The sequence below is a fragment of the Amaranthus tricolor genome, chromosome 16 (assembly GCF_026212465.1).
Source record: "Amaranthus tricolor cultivar Red isolate AtriRed21 chromosome 16, ASM2621246v1, whole genome shotgun sequence".
NCBI classification, from domain to species: Eukaryota; Viridiplantae; Streptophyta; class Magnoliopsida; order Caryophyllales; family Amaranthaceae; genus Amaranthus; species Amaranthus tricolor.
In genome coordinates this window covers 13,505,788-13,528,885 of record NC_080062.1, presented here as the reverse complement: position 1 = coordinate 13,528,885, position 23,098 = coordinate 13,505,788, and positions in this window count along the sequence as shown.

Below are 23,098 nucleotides of genomic sequence, written 5' to 3'. Positions count from 1 at the left end.
TTTGAGCTACTTTATGCGCAAAAGTGCCAAAAACGCTTAAAAACACATAAATTCGCAATTTAACACGTAATTTCTAGCATATGACTATGATTTCAATTTCTAACAACTTCAACACATTAATATATACCAAATAGTGTTTTGTGCCACGTTTTGTGCAAAACAAACCAAGTTTGAGCTACTTTATGCGCAAAAGTGCCAAAAACGCTTAAAAACGCATAAAATCGCAATTTAACACGTAATTTCTAGCATACGACAATGTTTTTCAATTCTAACCACTTCAACACAATAATACATACCAAATACTGTTGTGTGCCAAGTTTCGTGCAAAACAAACCAAGTTTGAGCTACTTTATGCGCAAAAGTGACAAAAACGCTTAAAAACGCATAAAATCGGAATTTAACACGTAATTTCTAGCATATGACTATGATTTTCAATTCTAACTACTTCAACACAATAATATATACCAAATAGTGTTGTATGACATGTTTCGTGCAAAACAAACCAAGTTTGAGCTACTTTATGCGCAAAAGTCCCAAATACGCTTAAAAACGCATAAAATCGTAACTTAAAACGTAAAATCCAGCACATGACAATCATTTTCAATACTAACTTTTTAAACACAATAATATATACCAAATAGTGTTGTGTGCCAAGTTTCGTGCAAAACAAACCAAGTTTGAGCTTCTTTATGCGCAAAAGTGCCAAAAACGCTTAAAAACCCTTAAGATCGCAACTTAACACGTAATTTCTAGTATATGACTATGATATTCAATTCTAACCACTTCAACACAATAATATATACCCAATAGTGTTGTGTGACAAGTTTCGGGCAAAACAAACCAAGTTTGAGCTACTTTATGCGCAAAAGTGCTAAAATACTTAAAAACACACAAAATCACAACTTAATATGTAATTTCTAGCATATGATTATGGTTTTCAATTTTAACCACTTGAACACAATAATAAATACCAAATAGTGTTGTTTGCCAAGTTTCGTGCAAAACAAACCAAGTTTGACCTACTTTATGCGCAAAAGTCCCAAATACGCTTAAAAACGCATAACATCGTAACTTAACACGTAATTTCAAGCATATGACTATGATTTTCAATTCTAACTTTTTAAACACAATAATATATACCAAATAGTGTTGTGTGCCAAGTTTTGTGCAAAACAAACGAAGTTTGAGCTACTTTATGCGCAAAAGTGCCAAAAACGGTTAAAAAACGCTTTAAATCGGAACTTAACACGTAATTTCTAGCATATGACAATGGTTTTAAATTCTAACTACTTCAAAACAATAATATATACCAAATAGTGATGTGTGACAAGTTTCTTGCAAAACAAACCAAGTTTGAGCTAATTTATGCGCAAAAGTGCCAAAAATGCTTAAAAACACATAAAATCGCAACTTAACACTTAATTTCTAGCATATGACAAAGATTTTCAATTCTAACAACTTCAACACAACATTATATACCAAACAATGTTGTGTGCCAAGTTTCGTGCAAAACAAACCAAGTTTGAGCTTCTTTTTGCGCAACAGTGCCGAAAACGCTTAAAAACCCTTAAAATCGCAACTTAACGCGTAATTTCTAGTGTATGACTATGATTTTCAATTCGAACCACTTCAACACTATAATATATACCAAATAGTGTTGTGCGCCAAGTTTTGTGAAAAATAAACCAAGTTTGAGCTACTTTATGCGCAAAAGTGACAAAAACGCTTAAAAACACATAAAATTGCAAATTAACACGTAATTTCTAGCATATAACTATGATTTTCAAAATTCTAACCACTTAAACACAATGATACATACCAAATAGTGTTGTGTGCCAAGTTTCGTGCAAAACAAACCAAGTTTGAGCTACTTTATGCGCAAAAGTGCCAACAACGCTTAAAAACGCATAAAATCGGAACTTAACATGTAATTTCTAGCATATGACAATCGTTTTCAATTCTAAATACTTCAACACAACAATATATACCAAATCGTGTTGCGCGCCAAGTTTCGTGCAAAACAAACCAAGTTTGAACTACTTTATGCGCAAAGTTCACAGTACGCTTAAAAACGCATAAAATCACAACTTAACACGTAATTTCTAGCATATGTCTATGATTTTCAATTCTAACTACTTAAACACAATAATATATACCAAATAGTGTTGTGTCAAAGTTTCGTGCTAAACAAACCGAGTTTGAGCTACTTTAGGCGCAAAAGTGCCAAAAACGCTTAAAAACGCATAAATTCGCAATTTAACACGTAATTTCTAGCATATGACTATGATTTCAATTTCTAACAACTTCAACACATTAATATATACCAAATAGTGTTTTGTGCCACGTTTTGTTCAAAACAAACCAAGTTTGAGCTACTTTATGCGCTAAAGTGCCAAAAACGCTTAAAAACGCATAAAATCGCAATTTAACACTTAATTTCTAGCATACGACAATGTTTTTCAATTCTAACCACTTCAACACAATAATACATACCAAATACTGTTGTGTGCCAATTTTCGTGCAAAACAAACCAAGTTTGAGCTACTTTATGCGCAAAAGTGCCAAAAACGCTTAAAAACACATAAATTCGCAATTTAACACGTAATTTCTAGCATATGACTATGATTTCAATTTCTAACAACTTCAACACATTAATATATACCAAATAGTGTTTTGTGCCACGTTTTGTGCAAAACAAACCAAGTTTGAGCTACTTTATGCGCAAAAGTGCCAAAAACGCTTAAAAACGCATAAAATCGCAATTTAACACGTAATTTCTAGCATACGACAATGTTTTTCAATTCTAACCACTTCAACACAATAATACATACCAAATACTGTTGTGTGCCAAGTTTCGTGCAAAACAAACCAAGTTTGAGCTACTTTATGCGCAAAAGTGACAAAAACGCTTAAAAACGCATAAAATCGGAATTTAACACGTAATTTCTAGCATATGACTATGATTTTCAATTCTAACTACTTCAACACAATAATATATACCAAATAGTGTTGTATGACATGTTTCGTGCAAAACAAACCAAGTTTGAGCTACTTTATGCGCAAAAGTCCCAAATACGCTTAAAAACGCATAAAATCGTAACTTAAAACGTAAAATCCAGCACATGACAATCATTTTCAATACTAACTTTTTAAACACAATAATATATACCAAATAGTGTTGTGTGCCAAGTTTCGTGCAAAACAAACCAAGTTTGAGCTTCTTTATGCGCAAAAGTGCCAAAAACGCTTAAAAACCCTTAAGATCGCAACTTAACACGTAATTTCTAGTATATGACTATGATATTCAATTCTAACCACTTCAACACAATAATATATACCCAATAGTGTTGTGTGACAAGTTTCGGGCAAAACAAACCAAGTTTGAGCTACTTTATGCGCAAAAGTGCTAAAATACTTAAAAACACACAAAATCACAACTTAATATGTAATTTCTAGCATATGATTATGGTTTTCAATTTTAACCACTTGAACACAATAATAAATACCAAATAGTGTTGTTTGCCAAGTTTCGTGCAAAACAAACCAAGTTTGACCTACTTTATGCGCAAAAGTCCCAAATACGCTTAAAAACGCATAACATCGTAACTTAACACGTAATTTCAAGCATATGACTATGATTTTCAATTCTAACTTTTTAAACACAATAATATATACCAAATAGTGTTGTGTGCCAAGTTTTGTGCAAAACAAACGAAGTTTGAGCTACTTTATGCGCAAAAGTGCCAAAAACGGTTAAAAACGCTTTAAATCGGAACTTAACACGTAATTTCTAGCATATGACAATGGTTTTAAATTCTAACTACTTCAAAACAATAATATATACCAAATAGTGATGTGTGACAAGTTTCTTGCAAAACAAACCAAGTTTGAGCTAATTTATGCGCAAAAGTGCCAAAAATGCTTAAAAACACATAAAATCGCAACTTAACACTTAATTTCTAGCATATGACAAAGATTTTCAATTCTAACAACTTCAACACAACATTATATACCAAACAGTGTTGGGTGCCAAGTTTCGTGCAAAACAAACCAAGTTTGAGCTTCTTTTTGCGCAACAGTGCCGAAAACGCTTAAAAACCCTTAAAATCGCAACTTAACGCGTAATTTCTAGTGTGTGACTATGATTTTCAATTCGAACCACTTCAACACTATAATATATACCAAATAGTGTTGTGCGCCAAGTTTTGTGAAAAATAAACCAAGTTTGAGCTACTTTATGCGCAAAAGTGACAAAAACGCTTAAAAACACATAAAATTGCAAATTAACACGTAATTTCTAGTATATAACTATGATTTTCAAAATTCTAACCACTTAAACACAATGATACATACCAAATAGTGTTGTGTGCCAAGTTTCGTGCAAAACAAACCAAGTTTGAGCTACTTTATGCGCAAAAGTGCCAACAACGCTTAAAAACGCATAAAATCGGAACTTAACATGTAATTTCTAGCATATGACAATCGTTTTCAATTCTAAATACTTCAACACAACAATATATACCAAATCGTGTTGCGCGCCAAGTTTCGTGCAAAACAAACCAAGTTTGAACTACTTTATGCGCAAAGTTCACAGTACGCTTAAAAACGCATAAAATCACAACTTAACACGTAATTTCTAGCATATGTCTATGATTTTCAATTCTAACTACTTAAACACAATAATATATACCAAATAGTGTTGTGTCAAAGTTTCGTGCTAAACAAACCGAGTTTGAGCTACTTTATGCGCAAAAGTGCCAAAAACGCTTAAAAACGCATAAAATCGCAATTTAACACGTAATTTCTAGCATACGACAATGTTTTTCTATTCTAACCACTTCAACACAATAATACATACCAAATACTGTTGTGTGCCAAGTTTCGTGCAAAACAAACCAAGTTTGAGCTACTTTATGCGCAAAAGTGACAAAAACGCTTAAAAACGCATAAAATCGGAATTTAACACGTAATTTCTAGCATATGACTAAGACATTCAATTCTAACCACTTCAACACAATAATATATACCAAATAGTGTTGTGTGACAAGTTTCGGGCAAAACAAACCAAGTTTGAGCTACTTTATGCGCAAAAGTACCAAAAAAGCTTTAAAACACATAAAACCGCAACTTAACACGTAATTTCTAGCATATGACTATGGTTGTAAAGTCTAACAACTTCAACACAACAATATATACCAAATAGTGTTGCGCAACAAGTTTCGTGCAAAAGAAACCAAGTTTGAACTACTTTATGCGCAAAAGTGCCAAAAACGCTTAAAAACGCATAAAATCACATCTTAACATGTAATTTCAAGCATATGATTATGACTTTCAATTTTAACCACTTCAACACAATAATAAATACCAAATAGTGTTGTTTGCCATGTTTCATGCAAAACAAACCAAGTTTGAGCTACTTTATGCGCAAAAGTCCCAAATACGCTTAAAAACGCATAAAATCGTAACTTAAAACGTAATTTCCAGAACATGACATGATTTTCAATTCTAACTTTTTAAACACAATATTATATACCAAATAGTGTTGTGTGCCAAGTTTCGTGCAAAACAAACCAAGTTTGAGCTTCTTTATGCACAAAAGTGCCAAAAACGCTTAAAAACTCTTAACATCGCAACTTAACACGTAATTTCTAGTGTATGACTATGACTTTCAATTCTAACCACTTCAACACAATAATATATACCAAATAGTGTTGTGTGCCAAGTTTTGTACAAAACAAACCAAGTTTGAGCTACTTTATGCACAAAAGTGACAAAAACGCTTAAAAACGCATAAAATCGCAATTTAACACGTAATTTCTAGCATATGACTATGATTTTATATTCTAAGCACTTCAACACAATAATACATACCAAATAATGTTGTGTGCCAAGTTTTGTGCAAAACAAACCAAGTCTGAGCTACTTTATGCGCAAAAGTGACAAAAACGCTTAAAAACGCATAAAATCGCAATTTAACACGTAATTTCTAGCATATGACTGTGATTTTCAATTCTAACTACTTCAACACAATAATATATACCAAATAGTGTTGTATGACATGTTTCGTGCAAAACAAACCAAGTTTGAGCTACTTTATGCGCAAAAGTCCCAAATACGCTTAAAAACGCATAAAATCGTAACTTAAAACGTAAAATCCAGCACATGACAATCATTTTCAATACTAACTTTTTAAACACAATAATATATACCAAATAGTGTTGTGTGCCAAGTTTCGTGCAAAACAAACCAAGTTTGAGCTACTTTATGCGCAAAAGTGCCAACAACGCTTAAAAACGCATAAAATCGGAACTTAACATGTAATTTCTAGCATATGACAATCGTTTTCAATTCTAAATACTTCAACACAACAATATATACCAAATCGTGTTGCGCGCCAAGTTTCGTGCAAAACAAACCAAGTTTGAACTATTTTATGCGCAAAGTTCACAGTACGCTTAAAAGCGCATAAAATCACAACTTAACACGTAATTTCTAGCATATGTCTATGATTTTCAATTCTAACTACTTAAACACAATAATATATACCAAATAGTGTTGTGTCAAAGTTTCGTGCTAAACAAACCGAGTTTGAGCTACTTTATGCGCAAAAGTGCCAAAAACGCTTAAAAACGCATAAATTCGCAATTTAACACGTAATTTCTAGCATATGACTATGATTTCAATTTCTAACAACTTCAACACATTAATATATACCAAATAGTGTTTTGTGCCACGTTTTGTTCAAAACAAACCAAGTTTGAGCTACTTTATGCGCAAATGTGCCAAAAACGCTTAAAAACGCATAAAATCGCAATTTAACACGTAATTTCTAGCATACGACAATGTTTTTCTATTCTAACCACTTCAACACAATAATACATACCAAATACTGTTGTGTGCCAAGTTTCGTGCAAAACAAACCAAGTTTGAGCTACTTTATGCGCAAAAGTGACAAAAACGCTTAAAAACGCATAAAATCGGAATTTAACACGTAATTTCTAGCATATGACTAAGACATTCAATTCTAACCACTTCAACACAATAATATATACCAAATAGTGTTGTGTGACAAGTTTCGGGCAAAACAAACCAAGTTTGAGCTACTTTATGCGCAAAAGTACCAAAAAAGCTTTAAAACACATAAAACCGCAACTTAACACGTAATTTCTAGCATATGACTATGGTTGTAAAGTCTAACAACTTCAACACAACAATATATACCAAATAGTGTTGCGCAACAAGTTTCGTGCAAAAGAAACCAAGTTTGAACTACTTTATGCGCAAAAGTGCCAAAAACGCTTAAAAACGCATAAAATCACATCTTAACATGTAATTTCAAGCATATGATTATGACTTTCAATTTTAACCACTTCAACACAATAATAAATACCAAATAGTGTTGTTTGCCATGTTTCATGCAAAACAAACCAAGTTTGAGCTACTTTATGCGCAAAAGTCCCAAATACGCTTAAAAACGCATAAAATCGTAACTTAAAACGTAATTTCCAGCACATGACATGATTTTCAATTCTAACTTTTTAAACACAATATTATATACCAAATAGTGTTGTGTGCCAAGTTTCGTGCAAAACAAACCAAGTTTGAGCTTCTTTATGCACAAAAGTGCCAAAAACGCTTAAAAACTCTTAACATCGCAACTTAACACGTAATTTCTAGTGTATGACTATGACTTTCAATTCTAACCACTTCAACACAATAATATATACCAAATAGTGTTGTGTGCCAAGTTTTGTACAAAACAAACCAAGTTTGAGCTACTTTATGCACAAAAGTGACAAAAACGCTTAAAAACGCATAAAATCGCAATTTAACACGTAATTTCTAGCATATGACTATGATTTTATATTCTAAGCACTTCAACACAATAATACATACCAAATAATGTTGTGTGCCAAGTTTTGTGCAAAACAAACCAAGTCTGAGCTACTTTATGCGCAAAAGTGACAAAAACGCTTAAAAACGCATAAAATCGCAATTTAACACGTAATTTCTAGCATATGACTATGATTTTCAATTCTAACTACTTCAACACAATAATATATACCAAATAGTGTTGTATGACATGTTTCGTGCAAAACAAACCAAGTTTGAGCTACTTTATGCGCAAAAGTCCCAAATACGCTTAAAAACGCATAAAATCGTAACTTAAAACGTAAAATCCAGCACATGACAATCATTTTCAATACTAACTTTTTAAACACAATAATATATACCAAATAGTGTTGTGTGCCAAGTTTCGTGCAAAACAAACCAAGTTTGAGCTACTTTATGCGCAAAAGTGCCAAAAACGCTTTAAAACGCATAAAATCGGAACTTAACACGTAATTTCTAGTATATGACTATGATATTCAATTCTAACCACTTCAACACAATAATATATACCCAATAGTGTTGTGTGACAAGTTTCGGGCAAAACAAACCAAGTTTGAGCTACTTTATGCGCAAAAGTGCTAAAATACTTAAAAACACACAAAATCACAACTTAATATGTAATTTCTAGCATATGATTATGGTTTTCAATTTTAACCACTTGAACACAATAATAAATACCAAATAGTGTTGTTTGCCAAGTTTCGTGCAAAACAAACCAAGTTTGACCTACTTTATGCGCAAAAGTCCCAAATACGCTTAAAAACGCATAACATCGTAACTTAACACGTAATTTCAAGCATATGACTATGATTTTCATTTCTAACTTTTTAAACACAATAATATATACCAAATAGTGTTGTGTGCCAAGTTTTGTGCAAAACAAACGAAGTTTGAGCTACTTTATGCGCAAAAGTGACAAAAACGGTTAAAAACGCTTTAAATCGGAACTTAACACGTAATTTCTAGCATATGACAATGGTTTTAAATTCTAACTACTTCAAAACAATAATATATACCAAATAGTGATGTGTGACAAGTTTCTTGCAAAACAAACCAAGTTTGAGCTAATTTATGCGCAAAAGTGCCAAAAATGCTTAAAAACACATAAAATCGCAACTTAACACTTAATTTCTAGCATATGACAAAGATTTTCAATTCTAACAACTTCAACACAACATTATATACCAAACAGTGTTGTGTGCCAAGTTTCGTGCAAAACAAACCAAGTTTGAGCTTCTTTTTGCGCAACAGTGCCGAAAACGCTTAAAAACCCTTAAAATCGCAACTTAACGCGTAATTTCTAGTGTATGACTATGATTTTCAATTCGAACCACTTCAAAACTATAATATATACCAAATAGTGTTGTGCGCCAAGTTTTGTGAAAAATAAACCAAGTTTGAGCTACTTTATGCGCAAAAGTGACAAAAACGCTTAAAAACGCATAAAAGCGTAACTTAAAACGTAAAATCCAGCACATGACAATCATTTTCAATACTAACTTTTTAAACACAATAATATATACCAAATAGTGTTGTGTGCCAACTTTCGTGCAAAACAAACCAAGTTTGAACTTCTTTATGCGCAAAAGTGCCAAAAACGCTTAAAAACCCTTAACATCGCAACTTAACACGTAATTTCTAGTATATGACTATGATATTCAATTCTAACCACTTCAACACAATAATATATACCCAATAGTGTTGTGTGACAAGTTTCGGGCAAAACAAACCAAGTTTGAGCTACTTTATGCGCAAAAGTGCTAAAATACTTAAAAACACACAAAATCACAACTTAATATGTAATTTCTAGCATATGATTATGGTTTTCAATTTTAACCACTTGAACACAATAATAAATACCAAATAGTGTTGTTTGCCAAGTTTCGTGCAAAAGAAACCAAGTTTGACCTACTTTATGCGCAAAAGTCCCAAATACGCTTAAAAACGCATAACATCGTAACTTAACACGTAATTTCAAGCATATGACTATGATTTTCATTTCTAACTTTTTAAACACAATAATATATACCAAATAGTGTTGTGTGCCAAGTTTTGTGCAAAACAAACGAAGTTTGAGCTACTTTATGCGCAAAAGTGACAAAAACGGTTAAAAACGCTTTAAATCGGAACTTAACACGTAATTTCTAGCATATGACAATGGTTTTAAATTCTAACTACTTCAAAACAATAATATATACCAAATAGTGATGTGTGACAAGTTTCTTGCAAAACAAACCAAGTTTGAGCTAATTTATGCGCAAAAGTGCCAAAAATGCTTAAAAACACATAAAATCGCAACTTAACACTTAATTTCTAGCATATGACAAAGATTTTCAATTCTAACAACTTCAACACAACATTATATACCAAACAGTGTTGTGTGCCAAGTTTCGTGCAAAACAAACCAAGTTTGAGCTTCTTTTTGCGCAACAGTGCCGAAAACGCTTAAAAACCCTTAAAATCGCAACTTAACGCGTAATTTCTAGTGTATGACTATGATTTTCAATTCGAACCACTTCAACACTATAATATATACCAAATAGTGTTGTGCGCCAAGTTTTGTGAAAAATAAACCAAGTTTGAGCTACTTTATGCGCAAAAGTGACAAAAACGCTTAAAAACACATAAAATTGCAAATTAACACGTAATTTCTAGCATATAACTATGATTTTCAAAATTCTAACCACTTAAACACAATGATACATACCAAATAGTGTTGTGTGCCAAGTTTCGTGCAAAACAAACCAAGTTTGAGCTACTTTATGTGCAAAAGTGCCAAAAACGCTTAAAAACGCATAAAATCGGAACTTAACACGTAATTTCTAGCATATGACAATCGTTTTCAATTCTAAATACTTCAACACAACAATATATACCAAATCGTGTTGCGCGCCAAGTTTCGTGCAAAACAAACCAAGTTTGAACTACTTTATGCGCAAAGTTCACAGTACGCTTAAAAACGCATAAAATCACAACTTAACACGTAATTTCTAGCATATGTCTATGATTTTCAATTCTAACTACTTAAACACAATAATATATACCAAATAGTGTTGTGTCCAAGTTTCGTGCTAAACAAACCGAGTTTGAGCTACTTTATGCGCAAAAGTGCCAAAAACGCTTAAAAACGCATAAATTCGCAATTTAACACGTAATTTCTAGCATATGACTATGATTTCAATTTCTAACAACTTCAACACATTAATATATACCAAATAGTGTTTTGTGCCACGTTTTGTGCAAAACAAACCAAGTTTGAGCTACTTTATGCGCAAAAGTGCCAAAAACGCTTAAAAACGCATAAAATCGCAATTTAACACGTAATTTCTAGCATACAACAATGTTTTTCAATTCTAACCACTTCAACACAATAATACATACCAAATACTGTTGTGTGCCAAGTTTCGTGCAAAACAAACCAAGTTTGAGCTACTTTATGCGCAAAAGTGACAAAAACGCTTAAAAACGCATAAAATCGAAATTTAACACGTAATTTCTAGCATATGACTATGACATTCAATTCTAACCACTTCAACACAATAATATATACCAAATAGTGTTGTGTGACAAGTTTCGGGCAAAACAAACCAAGTTTGAGCTACTTTATGCGCAAAAGTACCAAAAAAGCTTTAAAACACATAAAACCGCAACTTAACACGTAATTTCTAGCATATGACTATGGTTGTAAAGTCTAACAACTTCAACACAACAATATATACCAAATAGTGTTGCGCAACAAGTTTCATGCAAAAGAAACCAAGTTTGAACTACTTTATGCGCAAAAGTGCCAAAAACGCTTAAAAACGCATAAAATCACAACTTAACATGTAATTTCAAGCATATGATTATGATTTTCAATTTTAACCACTTCAACAAAATAATAAATACCAAATAGTGTTGTTTGCCATGTTTCATGCAAAACAAACCAAGTTTGAGCTACTTTATGCGCAAAAGTCCCAAATACGCTTAAAAACGCATAAAATCGTAACTTAAAACGTAATTTCCAGCACATGACATGATTTTCAATTCTAACTTTTTAAACACAATATTATATACCAAATAGTGTTGTGTGCCAAGTTTCGTGCAAAACAAACCAAGTTTGAGCTTCTTTATGCACAAAAGTGCCAAAAACGCTTAAAAACTCTTAACATCGCAACTTAACACGTAATTTCTAGTGTATGACTATGACTTTCAATTCTAACCACTTCAACACAATAATATATACCAAATAGTGTTGTGTGCCAAGTTTTGTACAAAACAAACCAAGTTTGAGCTACTTTATGCACAAAAGTGACAAAAACGCTTAAAAACGCATAAAATCGCAATTTAACACGTAATTTCTAGCATATGACTATGATTTTATATTCTAAGCACTTCAACACAATAATACATACCAAATAATGTTGTGTGCCAAGTTTTGTGCAAAACAAACCAAGTCTGAGCTACTTTATGCGCAAAAGTGACAAAAACGCTTAAAAACGCATAAAATCGCATTTTAACACGTAATTTCTAGCATATGACTATGATTTTCAATTCTAACTACTTCAACACAATAATATATACCAAATAGTGTTGTATGACATGTTTCGTGCAAAACAAACCAAGTTTGAGCTACTTTATGCGCAAAAGTCCCAAATACGCTTAAAAACGCATAAAAGCGTAACTTAAAACGTAAAATCCAGCACATGACAATCATTTTCAATACTAACTTTTTAAACACAATAATATATACCAAATAGTGTTGTGTGCCATGTTTCGTGCAAAACAAACCAAGTTTGAGCTTCTTTATGCGCAAAAGTGCCAAAAACGCTTAAAAACCCTTAACATCGCAACTTAACACGTAATTTCTAGTATATGACTATGATATTCAATTCTAACCACTTCAACACAATAATATATACCCAATAGTGTTGTGTGACAAGTTTCGGGCAAAACAAACCAAGTTTGAGCTACTTTATGCGCAAAAGTGCTAAAATACTTAAAAACACACAAAATCACAACTTAATATGTAATTTCTAGCATATGATTATGGTTTTCAATTTTAACCACTTGAACACAATAATAAATACCAAATAGTGTTGTTTGCCAAGTTTCGTGCAAAACAAACCAAGTTTGACCTACTTTATGCGCAAAAGTCCCAAATACGCTTAAAAGCGCATAACATCGTAACTTAACACGTAATTTCAAGCATATGACTATGATTTTCAATTCTAACTTTTTAAACACAATAATATATACCAAATAGTGTTGTGTGCCAAGTTTTGTGCAAAACAAACGAAGTTTGAGCTACTTTATGCGCAAAAGTGACAAAAACGGTTAAAAACGCTTTAAATCGGAACTTAACACGTAATTTCTAGCATATGACAATGGTTTTAAATTCTAACTACTTCAAAACAATAATATATACCAAATAGTGATGTGTGACAAGTTTCTTGCAAAACAAACCAAGTTTGAGCTAATTTATGCGCAAAAGTGCCAAAAATGCTTAAAAACACATAAAATCGCAACTTAACACTTAATTTGTAGCATATGTCAAAGATTTTCAATTCTAACAACTTCAACACAACATTATATACCAAACAGTGTTGTGTGCCAAGTTTCGTGCAAAACAAACCAAGTTTGAGCTTCTTTTTGCGCAACAGTGCCGAAAACGCTTAAAAACCCTTAAAATCGCAACTTAACGCGTAATTTCTAGTGTATGACTATGATTTTCAATTCGAACCACTTCAACACTATAATATATACCAAATAGTGTTGTGCGCCAAGTTTTGTGAAAAATAAACCAAGTTTGAGCAACTTTATGTGCAAAAGTGACAAGAACGATTAAAAACTCATAAAATTGCAATTTAACACGTAATTTCTAGCATATGACTATGATTTTCAAAATTCTAACCACTTCAACACTATAATATATACCAAATATTGTTGTGCGCCAAGTTTTGTGAAAAATAAACCAAGTTTAAGCTACTTTATGCGCAAAAGTGACAAAAACGATTAAAAACGCATAAAATTGCAATTTAACACGTAATTTCTAGCTTATGACTATGATTTTCAAAATTCTAACCATTTCAACACAATAATACATACCAAATAGTGTTGTGTGCCAAGTTTTGTACAACACAAACCAAGTTTGAGCTACTTTATGCACAAAAGTGACAAAAATGCTTAAAAACGCATAAAATCGCAATTTAACACGTAATTTCTAGCATATGACTATGATTTTATATTCTAAGCACTTCAACACAATAATACATACCAAATCGTGTTGTGTGGCAAGTTTTGTGCAAAATAAACCAAGTTTGAGCTACTTTATGCGCAAAAGTGACAAAATCGCTTAAAAACGCATAAAATCGCAATTTAACACGTATTTTCTAGCATATGACTATGATTTTCAATTCTAACTACTTCAACACAATAATATATACCAAATAGTGTTGTATGACATGTTTCGTGCAAAACAAACCAAGTTTGAGCTACTTTATGCGCAAAAGTCCCAAATACGCTTAAAAACGCATAAAATCGTAACTTAAAACGTAATTTCCAGCACATGACAATCATTTTCAATTCTAACTTTTTAAACACAATAATATATACCAAATAGTGTTGTGTGCCAAGTTTCGTGCAAAACAAACCAAGTTTGAGCTTCTTTATGCGCAAAAGTGCCAAAAACGCTTAAAAACCCTTAACATCGCAACTTAACACGTAATTTGTAGTATATGACTATGATATTCAATTCTAACCACTTCAACACAATAATATATACCAAATAGTGTTGTGTGACAAGTTTCGGGCAAAACAAACCAAGTTTGAGCTACTTTATGTGCAAAAGTACCAAAAATGCTTTAAAACACATAAAACCACAACTTAACACGTAATTTCTAGCATATGACTATGATTTTAAATTCAAACAACTTCAACACAACAATATATACCAAATAGTGTTGCGCGCCAAGTTTCGTGCAAAAGAAACCAAGTTTGAACTACTTTATGCGCAAAAGTGCCAAAAACGCTTAAAAACGCATAAAATCACAACTTAACATGTAATTTCTAGCATATGATTATGATTTTCAATTTAAATCACTTCAACACAATAATAAATACCAAATAGTGTTGTTTACCAAGTTTCGTGCAAAACAAACCAAGTTTGAGCTACTTTATGCGCAAAAGCCCCAAATACGCTTAAAAACGCATAAAATTGCAACTTAACACGTAATTTCTAGCATATGACTATGATTTTCAATTCTAACTAATTAAACACAATAATATATACCAAATAGTGTTGTGTGCCAAGTTTCGTGCAAAACAAACCAAGTTTGAGCTTCTTTTTGCGCAACTGTGCCGAAAACGCTTAAAAACCCTTAAAATCGCAACTTAACACGTAATTTCTAGTGTATGACTATGATTTTCAATTCTAACCACTTCAACACTATAATATATACCAAATAGTGTTGTGCGCCAAGTTTTGTGAAAAATAAACCAAGTTTAAGCTACTTTATGCGCAAAAGTGACAAAAACGATTAAAAACGCATAAAATTGCAATTTAACACGTAATTTCTAGCTTATGACTATGATTTTCAAAATTCTAACCACTTCAACACAATAATACATACCAAATAGTGTTGTGTGCCAAGTTTTGTACAACACAAACCAAGTTTGAGCTACTTTATGCACAAAAGTGACAAAAACGCTTAAAAACGCATAAAATCGCAATTTAACACGTAATTTCTAGCATATGACTATGATTTTATATTCTAAGCACTTCAACACAATAATACATACCAAATAATGTTGTGTGCCAAGTTTTGTGCAAAACAAACCAAGTCTGAGCTACTTTATGCGCAAAAGTGACAAAAACGCTTAAAAACGCATAAAATCGCAATTTAACACGTAATTTCTAGCATATGACTATGATTTTCAATTCTAACTACTTAAGCACAATAATATATACCAAATAGTGTTGTATGACATGTTTCGTGCAAAACAAACCAAGTTTGAGCTACTTTATGCGCAAAAGTCCCAAATACGCTTAAAAACGCATAAAATCGTAACTTAAAACGTAAAATCCAGCACATGACAATCATTTTCAATTCTAACTTTTTAAACACAATAATATATACCAAATAGTGTTGAGTGCCATGTTTCGTGCAAAACAAACCAAGTTTGAGCTTCTTTATGCGCAAAAGTGCCAAAAACGTTTAAAAACCCTTAACATCGCAACTTAACACGTAATTTCTAGTATATAACTATGATATTCAATTCTAACCACTTCAACACAATAATATATACCAAATAGTGTTGTGTGACAAGTTTCGGGCAAAACAAACCAAGTTTGAGCTACTTTATTTGCAAAAGTACCAAAAATGCTTTAAAACACATAAAATCGCAACTTAACACGTAATTTCTAGCATATGACTATGATTTTAAATTCAAACAACTTCAACAAAACAATATAAACCAAATAGTGTTGCGCGCCAAGTTTCGTGCAAAAGAAACCAAGTTTGAACTACTTTATGCGCAAAAGTGCCAAAAACGCTTAAAAACGCATAAAATCATAACTTAACATGTAATTTCTAGCATATGATTGTGATTTTCAATTTAAATCACTTCAACACAATAATAAATACCAAATAGTGTTGTTTACCAAGTTTCGTGCAAAACAAAAAGTTTGAGCTACTTTATGCGCAAAAGTCTCAAATACGCTTAAAAACGCATAAAATTTCTAGCTACTTTATGACTATGATTTTCAATTCTAACTACTTAATCACAATAATATTTAACAAATAGTGTTGTGTGCCAAGTTTCGTGCAAAACAAACCAAGTTTGAGCTTCTTTTTGCGCAACAGTGCCGAAAACGTTTAAAAACCCTTAAAATCACAACTTAACACGTAATTTCTAGTGTATGACTATGATTTTCAATTCTAACCACTTCAACACTATAATATATACCAAACAGTGTTGTGCGCCAAGTTTTGTGAAAAATAAACCAAGTTTGAGCAACTTTATGTGCAAAAGTGACAAGAACGATTAAAAACTCATAAACTTGCAATTTAACACGTAATTTCTAGCATATGACTATGATTTTCAAAATTCTAACCACTTCAACACAATAATACATACCAAATAGTGTTGTGTGCCAAGTTTCATGCAAAACAAACCAAGTTTGAGCTACTTTATGCGCAAAAGTGCCAAAAACGATTAAAAACGCATAAAATCGGAACTTAATAGGTAATTTCTAGCATATGAGAATGGTTTTCAATTCTAACTACTTCAACACAAGAATATATAACAAATAGTGTTGTGTGACAAGTTTCGTGCAAAACAAACCAAGTTTGAGCTACTTTAAGCGCAAAAGTGCCAAAAATGCTTAAAAACACATAAAATCGCAACTTAACACGTAATTTCTAGCATATGACTATGATTTTCAATTCTAACCACTTAAACACAACAATATATACCAAATCGTGTTGCGTGCCAAGTTTCGTGCAAAACAAACCAAGTTTGAACTACTTTATGCGCAAAAGTGCCAAAAACGCTTAAAAACGCATAAAATCGCAATTTAACACGTAATTTCTAGCATATGATATCATTTTCAATTCTAAGTACTTCAACACAATAATATATACCAAATAGTGTTGTATGACATGTTTCGTGCAAAACAAACCAAGATTGAGCTACTTTATGCGCAAAAGTCCCAAATACGCTTAAAAACGCATAAAATCGTAACTTAAAACGTAATTTCCAGCACATGACAATCATTTTCAATTCTAACTTTTTAAACACAATAATATATACCAAATAGTGTTGTGTGCCAAGTTTCGTGTTAAACAAACAAGTTTGAGCTTCTTTATGCGCAAAAGTGCCAAAAACGCTTAAAACCCTTAACATCGCAACTTAACACGTAATTTGTAATATATGACTATGATATTCAATTCTAACCACTTCAACACAATAATATATACCAAATAGTGTTGTGTGACAAGTTTCGGGCAAAACAAACCAAGTTTGAGCTACTTTATGTGCAAAAGTACCAAAAATGCTTTAAAACACATAAAACCGCAACTTAACACGTAATTTCTAGCATATGACTATGATTTTAAATTCAAACAACTTCAACACAACAATATATACCAAATAGTGTTGCGCGCCAAGTTTCGTGCAAAAGAAACCAAGTTTGAACTACTTTATGCGCAAAAGTGCCAAAAACGCTTAAAAACGCAGAAAATCACAACTTAACTTGTAATTTCTAGCATATGATTATGATTTTCAATTTAAATCACGTCAACACAATAATAAATACCAAATAGTGTTGTTTACCAAGTTTCGTGCAAAACAAACCAAGTTTGAGCTACTTTATGCGCAAAAGTCCCAAATACGCTTAAAAACGCATAAAATTGCAACTTAACACGTAATTTCTAGCATATGACTATGATTTTCAATTCTAACTACTTAAACACAATAATATATACCAAATAGTGTTGTGTGCCAAGTTTCGTGCAAAATAAACCAAGTTTGAGCTTCTTTTTGCGCAACTGTGCCGAAAACGCTTAAAAACCCTTAAAATCGCAACTTAACACGTAATTTCTAGTGTATGACTATGATTTTCAATTCTAACCACTTCAACACTATAATATATACAAAATAGTGTTGTGGGCCAAGTTTTGTGAAAAATAAACCAAGTTTAAGCTACTTTATGCGCAAAAGTGACAAAAACGATTAAAAATGCATAAAATTGCAATTTAACACGTAATTTCTAGCTTATGACTATGATTTTCAAAATTCATACCACTTCAACACAATAATACATACCAAATAGTGTTGTGTGCCAAGTTTTGTACAACACAAACCAAGTTTGAGCTACTTTATGCACAAAAGTGACAAAAACGCTTAAAAACGCATAAAATCGCAATTTAACACGTAATTTCTAGCATATGACTATGATTTAATATTCTAAGCACTTCAACACAATAATACATACCAAATAATGTTGTGTGCCAAGTTTTGTGCAAAACAAACCAAGTCTGAGCTACTTTATGCGCAAAAGTCCCAAATACGCTTAAAAACGCATAAAATCGTAACTTAAAACGTAAAATCCAGCACATGACAATCATTTTCAATTCTAACTTTTTAAACACAATAATATATACCAAATAGTGTTGTGTGCCAAGTTTCGTGCAAAACAAACCAAGTTTGAGCTTCTTTATACGCAAAAGTGCCAAAAACGTTTGAAAACCCTTAACATCGCAACTTAACACGTAATTTGTAGTATATGACTATGATATTCAATTCTAACCACTTCAACACAATAATATATACCAAATAGTGTTGTGTGACAAGTTTCGGGCAAAACAAACCAAGTTTGAGCTACTTTATGTGCAAAAGTACCAAAAATGCTTTAAAACACAAAAAACCACAACTTAACACGTAATTTCTAGCATATGACTATGATTTTAAATTCAGACAACTTCAACACAACAATATATACCAAATAGTGTTGCGCGCCAAGTTTCGTGCAAAAGAAACCAAGTTTGAACTACTTTATGCGCAAAAGTGCCAAAAACGCTTAAAAACGCATAAATTCACAACTTAACATGTAATTTTTAGCATATGATTATGATTTTCAATTTAAATCACTTCAACACAATAATAAATACCAAATAGTGTTGTTTACCAAGTTTCGTGCAAAACAAACCAAGTTTGAGCTACTTTATGCGCAAAAGCCCCAAATACGCTTAAAAACGCATAAAATTGCAACTTAACACGTAATTTCTAGCATATGACTATGATTTTCAATTCTAACTACTTAAACACAATAATATATACCAAATAGTGTTGTGTGCCAAGTTTCGTGCAAAACAAACCAAGTTTGAGCTTCTTTTTGCGCAACTGTGCCGAAAACGCTTAAAAACCCTTAAAATCGCAACTTAACACGTAATTTCTAGTGTATGACTATGATTTTCAATTCTAACCACTTCAACACTATATTATATACCAAATAGTGTTGTGCGCCAAGTTTTGTGAAAAATAAACCAAGTTTAAGCTACTTTATGCGCAAAAGTGACAAAAACGATTAAAAACGCATAAAATTGCAATTTAACACGTAATTTCTAGCTTATGACTATGATTTTCAAAATTCTAACCACTTCAACACAATAATACATACCAAATAGTGTTGTGTGCCAAGTTTTGTACAACACAAACCAAGTTTGAGCTACTTTATGCACAAAAGTGACAAAAACGCTTAAAAACGCATAAAATCGCAATTTAACACGTAATTTCTAGCATATGACTATGATTTTATATTCTAAGCACATCAACACAATAATACATACCAAATAATGTTGTGTGCCAAGTTTTGTGCAAAACAAACCAAGTCTGAGCTACTTTATGCGCAAAAGTGACAAAAACGCTTAAAAACGCATAAAATCGCAATTTAACACGTAATTTCTAGCATATGACTATGATTTTCAATTCTAACTACTTCAACACAATAATAGATACCAAATAGTGTTGTATGACATGTTTCGTGCAAAACAAACCAAGTTTGAGCTACTTTATGCGCAAAAGTCCCAAATACGCTTAAAAACGCATAAAATCGTAACTTAAAACGTAAAATCCAGCACATGACAATCATTTTCAATTCTAACTTTTTAAACACAATAATATATACCAAATAGTGTTGTGTGCCAAGTTTCGTGCAAAACAAACCAAGTTTGAGCTTCTTTATGCGCAAAAGTGCCAAAAACGTTTAAAAACCCTTAACATCGCAACTTAACACGTAATTTCTAGTATATGACTATGATATTCAATTCTAACCACTTCAACACAATAATATATACCAAATAGTGTTGTGTGACAAGTTTCGGGCAAAACAAACCAAGTTTGAGCTACTTTATGTGCAAAAGTACCAAAAATGCTTTAAAACACATAAAACCGCAACTTAACACGTAATTTCTAGCATATGACTATGATTTTAAATTCAAACAACTTCAACACAACAATATAAACCAAATAGTGTTGCGCGCCAAGTTTCGTGCAAAAGAAACCAAGTTTGAACTACTTTATGCGCAAAAGTGCCAAAAACGCTTAAAAACGCATAAAATCATAACTTAACATGTAATTTCTAGCATATGATTGTGATTTTCAATTTAAATCACTTCAACACAATAATAAATACCAAATAGTGTTGTTTACCAAGTTTCGTGCAAAACAAAAAGTTTGAGCTACTTTACGCGCAAAAGTCTCAAATACGCTTAAAAACGCATAAAATTTCTAGCTACTTTATGACTATGATTTTCAATTCTAACTACTTAAACACAATAATATTTAACAAATAGTGTTGTGTGCCAAGTTTCGTGCAAAACAAACCAAGTTTGAGCTTCTTTTTGCGCAACAGTGCCGAAAACGTTTAAAAACCCTTAAAATCACAACTTAACACGTAATTTCTAGTGTATGACTATGATTTTCAATTCTAACCACTTCAACACTATAATATATACCAAATAGTGTTGTGCGCCAAGTTTTGTGAAAAATAAACCAAGTTTGAGCAACTTTATGTGCAAAAGTGACAAGAACGATTAAAAACTCATAAACTTGCAATTTAACACGTAATTTCTAGCATATGACTATGATTTTCAAAATTCTAACCACTTCAACACAATAATACATACCAAATAGTGTTGTGTGCCAAGTTTCATGCAAAACAAACCAAGTTTGAGCTACTTTATGCGCAAAAGTGCCAAAAACGATTAAAAACGCATAAAATCGGAACTTAATAGGTAATTTCTAGCATATGAGAATGGTTTTCAATTCTAACTACTTCAACACAAGAATATATAACAAATAGTGTTGTGTGACAAGTTTCGTGCAAAACAAACCAAGTTTGAGCTACTTTATGCGCAAAAGTGCCAAAAATGCTTAAAAACACATAAAATCGCAACTTAACACGTAATTTCTAGCATATGACTATGATTTTCAATTCTAACCACTTAAACACAACAATATATACCAAATCGTGTTGCGTGCCAAGTTTCGTGCAAAACAAACCAAGTTTGAACTACTTTATGCGCAAAAGTGCCAAAAACGCTTAAAAAACGCATAAAATCGCAATTTAACACGTAATTTCTAGCATATGACTATCATTTTCAATTCTAAGTACTTCAACACAATAATATATACCAAATAGTGTTGTATGACATGTTTCGTGCAAAACAAACCAAGATTGAGCTACATTATGCGCAAAAGTCCCAAATACGCTTAAAAATGCATAAAATCGTAACTTAAAACGTAATTTCCAGCACATGACAATCATTTTCAATTCTAACTTTTTAAACACAATAATATATACCAAATAGTGTTGTGTGCCAAGTTTCGTGTTAAACAAACAAGTTTGAGCTTCTTTATGCGCAAAAGTGCCAAAAACGCTTAAAACCCTTAACATCACAACTTAACACGTAATTTGTAGTATATGACTATGATATTCAATTCTAACCACTTCAACACAATAATATATACCAAATAGTGTTGTGTGACAAGTTTCGGGCAAAACAAACCAAGGTTGAGCTACTTTATGTGCAAAAGTACCAAAAATGCTTTAAAACACATAAAACCGCAACTTAACACGTAATTTCTAGCATATGACTATGATTTTAAATTCAAACAACTTCAACACAACAATATATACCAAATAGTGTTGCGCGCCAAGTTTCGTGCAAAAGAAACCAAGTTTGAACTACTTTATGCGCAAAAGTGCCAAAAACGCTTAAAAACGCAGAAAATCACAACTTAACTTGTAATTTCTAGCATATGATTATGATTTTCAATTTAAATCACGTCAACACAATAATAAATACCAAATAGTGTTGTTTACCAAGTTTCGTGCAAAACAAACCAAGTTTGAGCTACTTTATGCGCAAAAGTCCCAAATACGCTTAAAAACGCATAAAATTGCAACTTAACACGTAATTTCTAGCATATGACTATGATTTTCAATTCTATCTACTTAAACACAATAATATATACCAAATAGTGTTGTGTGCCAAGTTTCGTGCAAAACTAACCAAGTTTGAGCTTCTTTTTGCGCAACTGTGCCGAAAACGCTTAAAAACCCTTAAAATCGCAACTTAACACGTAATTTCTAGTGTATGACTATGATTTTCAATTCTAACCACTTCAACACTATAATATATACAAAATAGTGTTGTGGGCC